The 14,006-nt window shown below is 40.6% G+C and overlaps 1 pseudogene; it reads right to left on the bottom strand.

Moving 5' to 3' along the window:
* Window positions 1–3,433: 3,433 nt before the first annotated feature.
* LOC137884963 (zinc finger protein 271-like) lies at window positions 3,434–13,342 on the bottom strand (annotated as a pseudogene).
* Between the last annotated feature and the right edge of the window lie 664 nt (window positions 13,343–14,006).

The raw sequence follows: 14,006 nt of genomic DNA, 5'->3' as shown, positions 1-14,006 counted from the left end.
TGAGACTGAAACCAAACAAAGTATTCTGGTCCTTTAAAACAAGTTAACCCTCTTCCCCTGTCCGTTGATGGTGTGATCAGAAGTGACAACTGAAGCATGCAGAGGAGCTTAAGGTAAGTTCCCTGAGTGACTCTTGGCAGTGTTAGTCATAAAATGGTGAGAATGTTCACAATAGGCAATAGTAAAGTACAGACGAAGTACATAACTATTATATACAGGGTGCTAGGGCTGCATCCCATTGAGAACGTTTAGGGCATTTGCCGTAAAAGAATTTCAAGAAGACAATTAATCCGAAATCCTAACGATTTAGCTACGGGGTGAGATAAAAGGCCGAAGGTATTGTTCCAACACCTCATAAAGGAACGTATAACCTTGCAGGTGGGACAGCCGATGGAGTGACCACCGTGTTAGGTGCGAACGACTTCCCCGCCTAGAAACGGGGCAGGCGCCGCTCACGCTTCAATTATTGAATATTGCGCATAACAATGCAATTAATCGCATAAAATCATGCAATTAATTGCGATTAAAAATGTTAATCGTTGCCCAGCACTAATTTAACAGATGCACCCGAGGGTCCCCCATTTGGACGCAGAGTACATCAAAACTTAGAGAGTTTTGTGTTAAAAGTAACTGGCAGAGAACCCACGAAGAACGAATATAATGATGTTATAGTTCTGCAGAAACCTCAGCGTCCTGGGAACAACATGAACTAGGTCACTTCTACATGAGACAAACACATCTCCCATCAGCCAAGCAAACAAATAACAAAATATCATAAATCATACTCGATATGACTGGGACAGACCGGAGAAAACAGCTGCTACACTCCGTTAGCAACGTGCTACCTACGAACATGCAGCATGAAAAAGCATGTCCGCCTGACGGAGATTACGGACATAGTTTCCATTTCTCTCCCCGGTAAACCATCGCAGAGATATTCAGCTTCGAACACAAAAAGTCACACAGCTTTCATCGAATATTGTACTTACTTTTGGTCGAATCTCAGCGAAAAAATGGAATATCTCCGTACTTCCACTGCATGTTTGTCCAGCTGCTGGTGCTCCGTGTGAATCCGTTCGATTCGTGTCTCTCCGACACTCCTCGGATTCTTGAGAGGGTTGGAAGCTCAGCAAATCAGATTTCAGAGATGGGACGTTTTTGAGCTTTATTGTCCCTCCTTTTTTTCTGTAGTAAGATCTAATTATTAGTTGTTGTTGTGTTAAGCACAGAAAAATATAACAGAAATGTAACAAAATATAAATAAACTGTCCATGTAGAAAAGCTGTTCATGAGAGGAGCTGCTGTCAAGCTGAAGAGTTCAGCCCAAATGTGTTCATTACAGTAAACATCACTGCTTACGCTGTAAGAATGATTTATTTAGCTGGTGATGAACACAAACTGTTGTGTTGTTTAGACCGATGGAGAGTAATTGAAATTTAGGTTACCAGGTTAGTGTGTGCATGAATTCATTGTTGGGACATTTGGGGATGGTTATCGACAACACTCCAATATTATGAAGTTCACATGGTGTATTGATAATAACAGCAGCTGTAAGAGAGACACGAGCGAATGGAGAGAGGAACAACTGTGTTGTTTTTGATTGAATGACAGCTTTTAATGCAGTTGAAATGAATCACACCAGATTTTTTTCAAAGTAATAGTCACATACTGCAGGTGATGTTAATGGAAGCTTCAAAGATTCCAATCACAGCAGCTGAATGAATACGAATATGAATATAAAGCATCTCACATTTATCATACAGCATCCCAAATATGCTTTCCAGACCAGGTGAGAGTTTCTGTTTCAGGAGACGGCGAGATTCCTGTTAGTGTGAACGTTTTGTGTGAACGTTTTGTAGTGGACATTTATATCTGCAGGCTACAAGTTCTATTACAGGCAAAATTAGAGATGCATTGCACATACAATATATAGATACAATAATACAATATGATGACTGAGGTGTTTATTCAATAAAAGAAAGGACTTTAAACGTTCTACAAATATATTCACGAGGATCAGCCTTTAATTTCGCCCAGTAGAGCACAGAGTCTGCCTTAAAGGTATTTAAAGTTTTATTTTGAAGGGCACTTTGATTAAGAGGGAAAAGACAGGGAAAAGAAGCATAACAACATTTTAGATTGTTTTTGTTGATTATAACACAAGCACTTGACTGTTGATGAGTGTCTGATGGACTGTAAAAGAATGGAGTTTCTGCCACCTAGTGTCACATTTGGCTTTTGCAGCGAAGGACAAGAGAGTCAGATCCCTTAAAGAACATGGTCCAGCAGACTCAGAAGAACTCTGTAAAAAGCTCAGTTCTTAGTGAAACTCCTGAACGCTTTTGCTCATTAAACTGTCTGCTGTTTATGAGAGGAGCTGCTGGGATTGGAATCATTGAAGCTTACGTTAGCTCAACCGCAACATCAACAAAATATACCTTAAAGGTATTCAAAGTTTTATTTTGAAGGGAAATTGGTGGAATGTGCTCAGATGACAAGAAAAAGAAGCATAGAGGAAGTGGAAAATATAATGAACATTTAACAAAATATAAATAAAATGCTTTCCAATTTTATTCAAAGTATAATGCTTTGCTTTTCTGCTATTGATGTCTAGTGTTTTCCATTCACACCATCCTTTTGTTTGTGCATCAGTTCACAACATAGTAATTCTGCCTCCAGTTTTTTTCTGTTCAGATATTATTTTCTTCTTTCTGCTACAAATGAAATAATTAGCCCTCTCAAATATACTTCAGTACTTTCCCAGAGTATAGAAGGATTTACAGAACCGTTGTCATAAAATTCCAAGAACACAGAAAGCTCTTTTTTGATGTAGTTGCAGAATTCTGGGTCGGATAAAATGGCTTTATTGCTTTGCCATCTATAGGCGTCTACCGGGCTTTGCTATGTAAAATTAGACTAATTGGGGCGTGGTCTGATATGTGAATTGAGCCAATCCTACAATAGAATAAAGAGGGTTTGGTGATTAGGAAGTATAAAGGCTACATGGTTATTATTTGTCATTGTACAAAGGGTTTCACAGCAAAATTTAGATTGTAGTCCCAAACAGCACAATATCAATTTTACAGGCAGAGGGAAGAAGCTGTCTTGAAATCTGGTGGTTTGGCAGCTCATACTTTTGTATCTCTTTCCAGACAGCAGCAAAGTAAACAGTGTGATGATTAAATTATTGATATTCATAAAATTATTAACATCACTAGTATTATTAACATACATTAAGTATAACAGAGCACCACCCTGGGATCATGGATGTGTGGATAAAGTCCCACAATTGGTGTTGACTAAAAATGCCAATAGTCAAAGTACTATTCCAAATTTAGAGTGAACAGTGAAGGTTTGAATCCAAGCACTGACAATAACATCCAGCTATCATCACAACACATATGGACAAAATAATTACAGAAACTGCTTCTCAAAAGTATAACAGAGTTTATTTATCTTAACAATACTGATCAAATTCAATAATGTTGTAAACAAACAAAACATCTATCATACAGTTACAATCATACTACCTAAAAGCAACAAGCAATCATGTTGTAAGAGGAGTGTATGTGTGTGGGTTAGTTTGAAAAAAAGAAGAAAGCACTAAAACAAGGCAGATACTCACCGCAGCAGTAAAGTACAGAAGCCCGACTGGAGAACTCAGGTTTGGCAGCCATGGCACTGGACCTTTAACTAATAAAGTACAGTTTACTGACTTTACTTGTGGTGGCGGATTTAAACATTACAAAGCTCAGCGGTGTAGAAATACACTATTACAGCAGCAACAAGGACAACAGTTACGTTACACAGCACTGACCGGGACTTGGTGGGCCGTAAAATACACAATAACACGGTAAATAGTACAGTTAAACTTAAAACAAAACAAACAAGAATACAAACACACTATGACCTATCTCTGCCCAGACAAAAGCCTCTGACTTAAGATCACTTCGTAGCGGTTGGTGTGTTTCTTTGGACTTGTTCAGGAGAACTTCTCCTGCTTGGGACTGGGGACCGTGACCACGCTTTGTCAGCCCAGTGGGAAGCGGTCAGGATGAGTCAGTACCTCCGAGTCTATGGTCATGTTTCTCTGACAGATATCGGTAGATAGAGCCCTTCAAGTTGGAAGTGAGTCACTGCCCCAAGCGAGGGAGTTCAAGTATCTCAGCGTCTTGTTTGCACCTTCAGTTCTGCATTGCACACAAATTGTTTATCACAAACTGAGCAGCTGAAAGGTTTCTCTCCCGTGTGCGTTAGCATGTGTCTCTGTGAACGTCCACTCTGTGAAAAAGATTTATTACAGACTAAGCAGGTGTCTCTCCTGTGTGACATCGCATGTGTTTCTTCAGATTTCCACTTTCAGTGAAACTTTTACCACACTCTGAGCAGCTGAACGGTTTCTCTCCTGTGTGGATTCTCATGTGTTTCTGTAAACCTCCACTGCATGAAAAAAAATTATTACAGACTGAGCAGCTGAAAGGTTTCTCTCCTGTGTGAGTTAGCATGTGTCTCTGTAAACGTCCACTCTGTGAAAAACATTCATTACAGACCGAGCAACTGAACGGTTTCTCTCCTGTGTGGATTCTCATGTGTTTCTTCAGACTTCCACTTTCAGTGAAACTTTTACCACACTCTGAGCAGTTGAAAGGTTTCTCTCCTGTGTGAATTCTCATGTGTTTCTGTAAACCTCCACTGCGCGAAAAGGAGTTCTTACAGACTGAGCAGCTGAAAGGTTTTTCTCCTGTGTGACATCTCATGTGTCTCTGTAAATGTCCACTCTGTGAAAAAGATGTATTACAGACGGAGCAGTTGAAAGGTTTCTCTCCTGTGTGAAACCTCATGTGTACCTGTAAATGTCCCCTCTGTGAAAAAGATTTATTACAGACTGAGCAGCTGAAAGGTTTCTCCCCTGTGTGAAATGTCATGTGTACCTGTAGATGTCCACTCTGTGAAAAACATTCATTACAGACTGGGCAGCTGAAAGGTTTCTCTCCTTTATGGACTCTCATATGTTTCTTCAAATCTTTCTTGAGGCAAAATCTTTTCCCACATTCAGAGCAGCTTGATGGTTTCTCACCAGCCCCACATCTTGAATCACTGACAGACAATTCATCATTATTCAGAGAGTTTAAACCTGACTGAGGTTCTCTAGTCTCCTTCCAATCACCACTGTGTTCAGTCTCAGAAGAGTCTCCAATCTTCTCATCAGTATCTGGTTCTGGATGTCTATCTGGATCTGAGTTCCTGCCTAGTTCTGGTCCTCCACAATCCTCTTCAATAGCATTTGTTTCCATCTGTTCAGTTTGTCTTTGATGAAGCTGTGAGTACTGAGCTTCCTCTTCACTCTTCACAGGAGTGAATGAGAACTTGATACCGGCCTCCTCCAGCCCTTGAAGCTGTTCTCCTTCCTGACTGGTCCAGAGTTCTTCCTGTTCCTCTTTAATGTGTGGGGGCTCTGGGTCCTCCTGGTCCAGACTGGAGCTCCACTCCTGCTGCTCAGGGGGAAGCTCTTCTTTAACCACCAACAGCTGCTGGACATCTGTGGAAAGAAATTAAATACATACACACCTTTAAAAAAAAAACTATAATTTCATGTTAACTAATCCACTGATATCACTACTTTCCTATAATGTTGGGAGACATGTTGCACATTTTGTAGGACATATTTGGACCTCATTGAATGTAAAATAAACAAAAAACTGTTGTGTGTTTCACCTGGCTGTGAGACTAGGTTTCCCTTTGGGGGAATTGTTCTTGTTAAAATGTGCTTGTTGCTGCTGAAACGTAATGAAGCATAACCTAAAGGTGCGTTCACACCAAACGTGACGCAAATTATTCACGCCGCGTTAATCACGTCACTTGTGCCGCCGATCTCGCCGGGGACCATTTGTGTTCATTCGCGTGAATCGCGCCAGACGCGCCGGAGAGGGAGTGAGGCTTATCGCCCTGGAAGCCGTTCAACTGTCCGCCATCAACCATGGCAAAAAATAACCTCTATTTCTGCTTAGTAGTACGTGTTGTGGAAGTCCCAGATATCCCTGGAAACTAAACGCCGTCGTGTCTGGGTTCATAACATAGTCCGGAGGAGCTCCGTGGATTTTATCGAGCTGTATTCACTGTGTCTAGCAAGCCACACGTCGGCTGGTTTACTACAGCTGTATGAACACAAAATAAACAGATTTGGTTCTAATCTGGTTGTAATTTCATCGCGCAAACAATTTGCACCGCGTTTGGTGTGAACACGGCATAAGGGTGACCGTTGACTGAAAATAATGATGGTCATGAAAAGATAAAAAACCTGCTTCTCTGTGTCCCTGAGAGTTGGACATTGTGCAAAAATATTAAATTTGCATATCAACTGCATGGAAAATGAGAGACAGCAATTGTGATTACTGACAGTGGCAATCATGTGGCAAGCGAGCAATAATAACAAAATGAAAAAGAAATTGACTATTTGTGTGTGTTTGTCATCCTTACTGACCGCCAGAGGCAGTGCACAACACTGGATATCTTCTGTATCGCGCATGCGCAGGTCGAGTCTTTATATCTACAAAGTCACGTGTGACCTCGGATGACCCCAGCCGGGTATAAGTTCCGGTGTCATCCCTGAGATCAGTCCTGTTTCATCTTCTCGCTTACGCAAGCTAGCTACCATGGTAGCATTAGCTTAAGCAAAATGTGTCTATGAACCCTGTAGCGCCATTTGTATCATATTTGATACGTGAGTTTCAGAGACCTCTACGTAATTAACATGAGCAATACTTTCCTGAAAAAACTGTTGTATACAATCCTATACATGTCTGGTACCATCTGGTGAAGTTTCCATGCACTGCAGGCAGTAGCAGGCATTTAAATTCCATTTCCAAAATGGCAGCCGTCACAAAGTGACTTTTTCGTTTTCGGCAGGGAAATCGTTGCTAATTTTGAAACAGTTACGGTAAGAATAACATTTATAGTGTTACTAATATTTCAATATGACTATTTACTGTATTGAAGCAAACTATAATTACTTCATATTTCGTTCCTTATTTTATAGTAAAATCGTGTTGAAAACATAGGTATCAAATATGATACAGCAGGTTTATAAGGTAATAATTCACCTGTACATTTTTGTATTGTATTTCATTTTGCACTCTGGATTATGCCATATCAGAATGTCAAATACACTGTTTTGGTCATTTAATTAAAGTAATTAAAGGTAGTAAGCTAAATTGAGTGAAAATGTATGTTTTTTATGTATAAAAAAGAAAATCCTTGGCTATCATAACCTTTTTTTTATATTGTTGATTCATTAATTCATTCATTTAAAAAAAGAAATTCAGAGTTAACAATCAGATGCAAGCAATGCACAGGCAATCACTTCTCCCATGTCTACTGTGGGAAATGTAAAGTCCATCTTTGCCTGAAAAAGGACAGAAACTGTGCTTTTCCTGCCACGAGGCGAAACAAACAAGGTTGCTGTTTGGGAAAAAATAAGAACCAAACCAACTGAAATGTTCCAAATGTTCCAAAAGCAATGAAAATCATTAGTTATTGTTTCTAAAATAAACATTGTTGTGATCAATAAATTGACAAATATGCCTGATGTATCAAATGTGATACAAAAAAAATATCATATATGTAAATACAAAACAAATATTTTTTTTTTTTTTTTTTGACTAAAGGTCCAATAAACACTTCAATATCAAAAGATCTGAATTTTCTGAATATTATATGATGTGAGCTTGTCGCTTGTAGCCTTGTGACCACCGGTCAGAGTTGCGGATCTCTAGCCCTCCAAACGCCACGACAAGCTGTCCTTAGGAGGGAACGGTGTGTTTCTCCGTTCGGACCATTGAGTGCCGGACCAGCAGACGCTCCTTTCTTCGGTCGTCACAAGTGTGAACATCAATCGGTGAGATCGATTAACATTGTTTCTATAACATTAGAGTTACTGTTTGTTCATTTTCCACTGCTGGCAGATCACTCTCATACGAGCTAATTGAGTGGCATGCTAACGAGAGTGTGTGCCCTCGGTGTTGGCTGGATTGACAACGTACCATGTCAGTAAGACTGTTCTCGCTCCCCTCTCACAATACGGACTGTTTTTTTTACCTGTTTCCACAGTAGCAGAGTGCTCTCGCTCAGGCTAACTGGTGGAACGCCAATATTTACAGTGACTGTGCTAGTGAAGAGAGTGTCCTCACTCCCCTCCCACTGACTGTTCCCTGCCTGTTTTATTAGCAGTCAGCGGAGCACTCCCGCCTGGAGAAACCCTGCCCTACTAGTTGATGCGGGCTGCTGAAACTAGTAGGGCAGGGTTTCTCCAGAGCCACGGTTAAGTTTAACTCTCCCGGTTGTAAGACATGTATGGCCCCTCTTCAGCCTGAAGACGGCCATGACCGTTGCCCCTCTTGTCTTGGCCTCGAGCATCTGAGGGAGGGCCTCTTGGAGAACTCATGCATTAACTGCGGCATCATGCCTCCCGCGGTAAGGTCTACTAGGCTAGCCAAAGTGGAATACCTGATGGGTGAGTTTGACCTCCAGCTCAATCTACCCATTTCAAAGCAGCGGGAAAAAATTAACAAAGAGTCATAGCACTAGTTAAAGGTAGGCAGCTGTGTGTGTTAGTAAATCTGAAACATAACAGCAGACATGAGTAAAATAAAATGATTTTCTTGATTTTCATTAGCCAGGCTACATGAAGTATATTCATGCATAATGATCTAGTAAATGATGCAAATAATGTTGGTTTGTCTGTGTGTGTTTGAGAGTGAGAGAGACTGGCTGTACATTTGTTGAAAGCCAGCTGTGGCTCTTATGATTAGAAATATAATATAATAAAATATGATTATTATTTTAGAGCCTTCAACATCAGCAGTGCGATGTGGCCTCCATGGGTTCCAAACTCTTTCCCTCCCTCCCACCGTAAATGCTTTATATAATCTGAAAAAAAAACAAGCAATATTATAACATGATGGTGACATTAGTCATGATGGAGAGTAAACAAAAGATGGTCATGCTTTTCCTGTTATTTATACAGCCTCCCAACCTGCAGAGACCAGACCACCATCCTCGTCTGCTGGACCCACGGCATCCACCGGTAGTGTACTTAATGTTTACTTTCGTTGTATGCCAACCCATGAAAATCTGATAGTTTTATTTCATTAAAAGTATATAAATAAATATCTGTTAATAGTTCTCACTCCTGAAGAGATGGAGCCGACAGTTTGGGGTGTGGCCAGTGCAGGGAACCTGACCCTCCCGAGAGCATGGAGGGTTTGGTTTTGTGGGTCCAGTGTGACAGCTGCCACACATGGTATCACACCACGTGTGTGGGCTGGGACGAGGAGATGGATGATTAAGAAGATTATTTTAAATGTAATTTACGGTCCAGGATGTATTGACAGCATTGATGGTAATTTTGGCAACACTGGAATAAGTTAATACCCCCGAAAAACCAAACGCACCCAGTGTTTACCACGAGTATTGAAGTTGGTACGAATATATGTTATGTTATGTGGATTTTTATTGGAATGTTCGCTAAAAAAAAGCCTGTCCTGACCAGGAAACAATTCCGTTAACTCTCTTATGTGACATGAACATATTTTAGATTTCAACACGCTGCACGTTCTAATCTCATCTACTTTCTGCCATAAAGATGCTGAGTGTTTAATGAACCAACCTGCTCTGTGTAACCGAAGCTGAGGGATGAAAACAGCGTCCAGTAGTTTCTGTTGTCGCTCGTTCTCCTCCTCGTACTCGGCTATCGTTCTTTCAAACAGACCAAATATCTCTTCAGCAGCCGCAGTTAGTCGCTGGTTGACCAAAGATCTCAGCATTTGGACTTTAGACATTTTCACACAACGACAGAAACGTTTTCTCCACACAAACTCTTACTCTACATTAAACTCTGACTAGCGCTGTGATGCTAACTTCCGTCCCCGTCAGTCTGTTTCCAGCTAGCATGTTAAGCTAACGTCAATAGCTTGTATGCTACCGGGAGATGAGTCAGAGGAAAACATCCAGAAAAAAAGGCGAAGAGCTACAAGTCCATTCAGACAGGTTTATCCGGACATAGAGACTCTGATGGATCAGTACTGGTGGAGCTAACTGATACTTTATCAACACAACAAATAGACTCTGCTGTTTCTACTAACGTTAGGCGCCATATTGCTAGTGGAAGAACATCCGGTTCCGCTGATCCGTGGCATGTTACCTACAAAATAAAAGCCCTCAAACTAATAAAAAAATCGTAAATTATTCCAATCTTAAATTACCCTCCATCTTTTCCATATGTAACAGTTGTGGGTAGGGCATGGAAAGAGACGACTCAAGTGATTGTTTTCTAATATTTATTTGTTTCTTTAGAAGACAAAATATCACCAATGGTTTGCCTTCTGATCATTTTCTACACCTCTGCTCCCTCAGCGATGTAAAACGGAACTGTGTGATTTCATTACTTCCCTTCAAATACACAATCAAACAACTTGACATTATAGTATGTACTCGGCTCAGGATGCACATTACTAGTCAAGGGATACAAAAATAACCAAGGAAAACTAACCTAAATCATAACACATTTTCTCAAAACCATGAAAAACAATATAGTACTATTGTACTATAAGTACTCAACTGAGGACATTGTTCAGGACAAGCATCGGAGGACTTCGTCTCTGCTCACGGCAAAAAGGACACAGATCGTGGGCAGGAATTGGCTGACAGAGATTCTCACATCCCCCCTGCATGAGCAGGTGAAGCAGGATACTGATTTCTGTGGCTTCGTACGGAGTCAAGAGGATCGCAGAAGAAATTTCTTCATCCTGGCAGGAGGAGGCCGGTGTCATGCAAAGGCCTGGCGAGTCATCCCTTCCTACAAAGGATTAATTCTTCAAAAAGGACTGTCACCCAGCCTCGGCTCAGACTGTAATGAAATCAAAGTAAAGTAAATGTTTGAGCTGTTGCTTTGCCCCCACTAATTACCCTGCAATACATATCTAAACTGCATTTAAAGCAAGAAGTCCTGACAATTTATTAGTAAAGTAGACAAAAGTGTCTGACTTCAGATCACTTCGTAGCGGTTGGTGTGTTTCTTTGAACTTGTTCAGCGGAACTTCTCCTGACAGTGACCACGCTTTGTCAGCCCAGTGGGGAGCGGTCAGGATGAGTCAGTACCTCAGAGTCTGAGGCCAATCAAGTTGGAAGTGAGTCACTGCACCAAGCGAGGGAGTTCAAGTATCTCAGGGTCTTGTTTACAAGTGAGGGAATGGGATTAATGTCAAATTCATCAAAACTGGAAAAACCAAAGGGGCTTTTCTGCTGTGTGACTTATCATGTGCTCCTTAAGTTCTGCATTGCACACAAATCTTTCATCACAAACTGAAAAGTTGAAAAGGTTTCTCTCCTGTGTGCCTTGCCATGTGTCTCTGTAAATTTTCCCTCCGTCCAAAAGATTTCTTACAGACTGAGCAGCTGAAAAGTTTCTCTCCTGTGTGGACTCTCATGTGTCTCTGTAAATGTTCACTATGTGGAAAAGATTTAAAACAGACTGAGCAGCTGAAAGGTTTCTCTCCTGTGTGACATCTCATGTGTTTCTTCAGATTTCCACTTTCAGAGAAACCTTTACCGCACTCTGAGCAGCTGAAAGGTTTCTCTCCTGTGTGGATTCTCATGTGTTTCTTCAGATTTCCATTTTTAGTGAAACCTTTCTCACACACTGAGCAGCTGAAAGGTTTCTCTCCTGTGTGACTCATCACGTGTGACTTCAGACCTGACTTGCGCATAAAGCTTTTATGACAAAATGAGCAATTGAAAGGTTTCTGTCCCGTGTGGACTTTCCTATGTCTCTTCAAATGTCCCCTGAGGCAAAATCTTTTCCCACATTCAGAGCAGCTTGATGGTTTCTCACCAGCCCCACATCTTGAATCACTGACAGACACTTCATCATTATTCAGAGAGTTTAAACCTGACTGAGGTTCTCTGGTCTCCTTCCAATCATCACTGTGTTCAGTCTCTGAAGAGTCTCCAATCTTCTCATCAGTATCTGGTTCTGGATGTCTATCTGGATCTGAGTTCCTGCCTGGTTCTGGTCCTCCACAGTCCTCTCCATCAGCATCTATTTCCATCTGTTCAGTTTGTCTTTGATGAAGCTGTGAGTACTGAGCTTCCTCTTCACTCTTCACAGAAGTGAATGAGAACTTGATATCGGCCTCCTCCAGCCCTTGAAGCTGTTCTCCTTCCTGACTGGTCCAGAGTTCTTCCTGTTCCTCTTTAATGTGTGGGGGCTCTGGGTCCTCCTGGTCCAGACTGGAGCTCCACTCCTGCTGCTCAGGGGGAACCTCTTCTTTAACCACCAACAGCTGCTGGACATCTGTGGAAAATAATTAAATACATACACACCTTAGAAAACTGTAATTTCATGTTAACTAATCCACTGATATCACTAATTTCTTATAATGTGGGGAGACATGTTACACATTTTTTTAGGACATATTCGGACCTCATTCAAACTAAGAACTGATATGTATTTTACATATGAGAGACAAAGTTTCCCTTTTAGCATAAAGAATGGGAACCATGAACTATCAGACAATAAACATTTAGAAAATCCTCTTTTACTCATCAAAGGCAAAACTACATTTTGATTTAACTCATGTGATTATTATGTGTTTAACATGTACTTAACTCTTATGTGACATGAACAGATTTTAGATTTCAACACGCTGCACGTGCTCATCTTTGAGACAAACTTTTTCATGAGTAAGCAAACATCTGAGCTGCAAAATCTGTGCTGGTGTTATAACAAAAAGAACAAACTTGTATTTTATGTTGAAATACTTTCTGTCATAAAGATGCCGAGTGTTTAATGAACCAACCTGCTCCGTGTAACCGAAGCTGAGGGTTTAAATCACCGTCCAGTAGTTTCCGTTGTCGCTCGTTCTCCTCTTTTGAACGAGAAAGTCCCTTCTCGTACTCGGCTATCGTTCTTTCAAACAGACCAAATATCTCTTCAGCAGCCGCAGTTAGTCGCTGGTTGACAAACGATCTCAGCATTTGGACTTTAGACATTTTCACACAACGACAGAAACTTTTTCTCCACACAAACTCTTACTCTACATTAAACTCTGACTAGCGCTGTGATGCTAACTTCCGTCCCCGTCGGTCTGTTTCCAGCTAGCATTTTAAGCTAACTTCAATAGCTTTGTAGGCTACCGGGAGATGAGTCAGAGGAAAAACATGCAAACAAAAAAAGGTGAACAGCTAAAGGTCCATTCAGACAGGTTAATCCAGACATACGGAAACACTGATGGAGCTAACGGATACTTTATCAACACAACAAAGAGACTCTGCTGTTTCTACGAACGTTAGGCGCCATATTGCTAATGGAGGAACATCCGGTTCCGGTAATACGTGGTATGTTACCTACAAAATAAAAGCACTAGAATACTACATACTATAATAAAACATTGTTTATTATTATTCCAATCTTAAGTTACCCTCCATCTTTTCCATATGTAACAGTTGTGGGTAGGGCATGGAAAGAGACGACTCAAGTGATTGTTTTCTAATATGTATTTGTTTCTGTAGAAGACAAAATATCACCAATTGATTGCCTTCTGATCATTTTTTACACCTCTGCTCCCTCAGCAATGTAAAACGGAACTGTGTGATTTCTTTCCTTTTCTACAAATGCAGACAGAAACAACAACTTGACATTACAGTATGTACTCGGTTCAGGGTGCACATTACTAGTGACGGGCTACAAAAACAACCAAGGAAAACCTCTAACCTAAATAATAACACATTTTCTCAAAACCATGAAAAACAATATACAAGAAGAAAAACAGGGACACCTGGTGGTTAAAGTAAAAAGGTGTGTAAGAAATTATAACAATAGACAATAGAAATTATAAAATTGAACAAATGAAAACACATACTTGCAGAAAAGAAACAATTATATAACACACTAATTGTCTTCTGGTAGTTTTCTGCAATTTTGCTCCTAAACATGCAAAATAGCAGAATTT

Source organism: Cebidichthys violaceus, unplaced genomic scaffold (assembly GCF_023349555.1).
Source record: "Cebidichthys violaceus isolate CVI_PGR_0920_01 unplaced genomic scaffold, fCebVio1.0.p SCAF_10, whole genome shotgun sequence".
In the NCBI taxonomy this organism is placed as follows: Eukaryota; Metazoa; Chordata; class Actinopteri; order Perciformes; family Stichaeidae; genus Cebidichthys; species Cebidichthys violaceus.
This window is presented reverse-complemented; position numbering and strand designations above follow the sequence as displayed.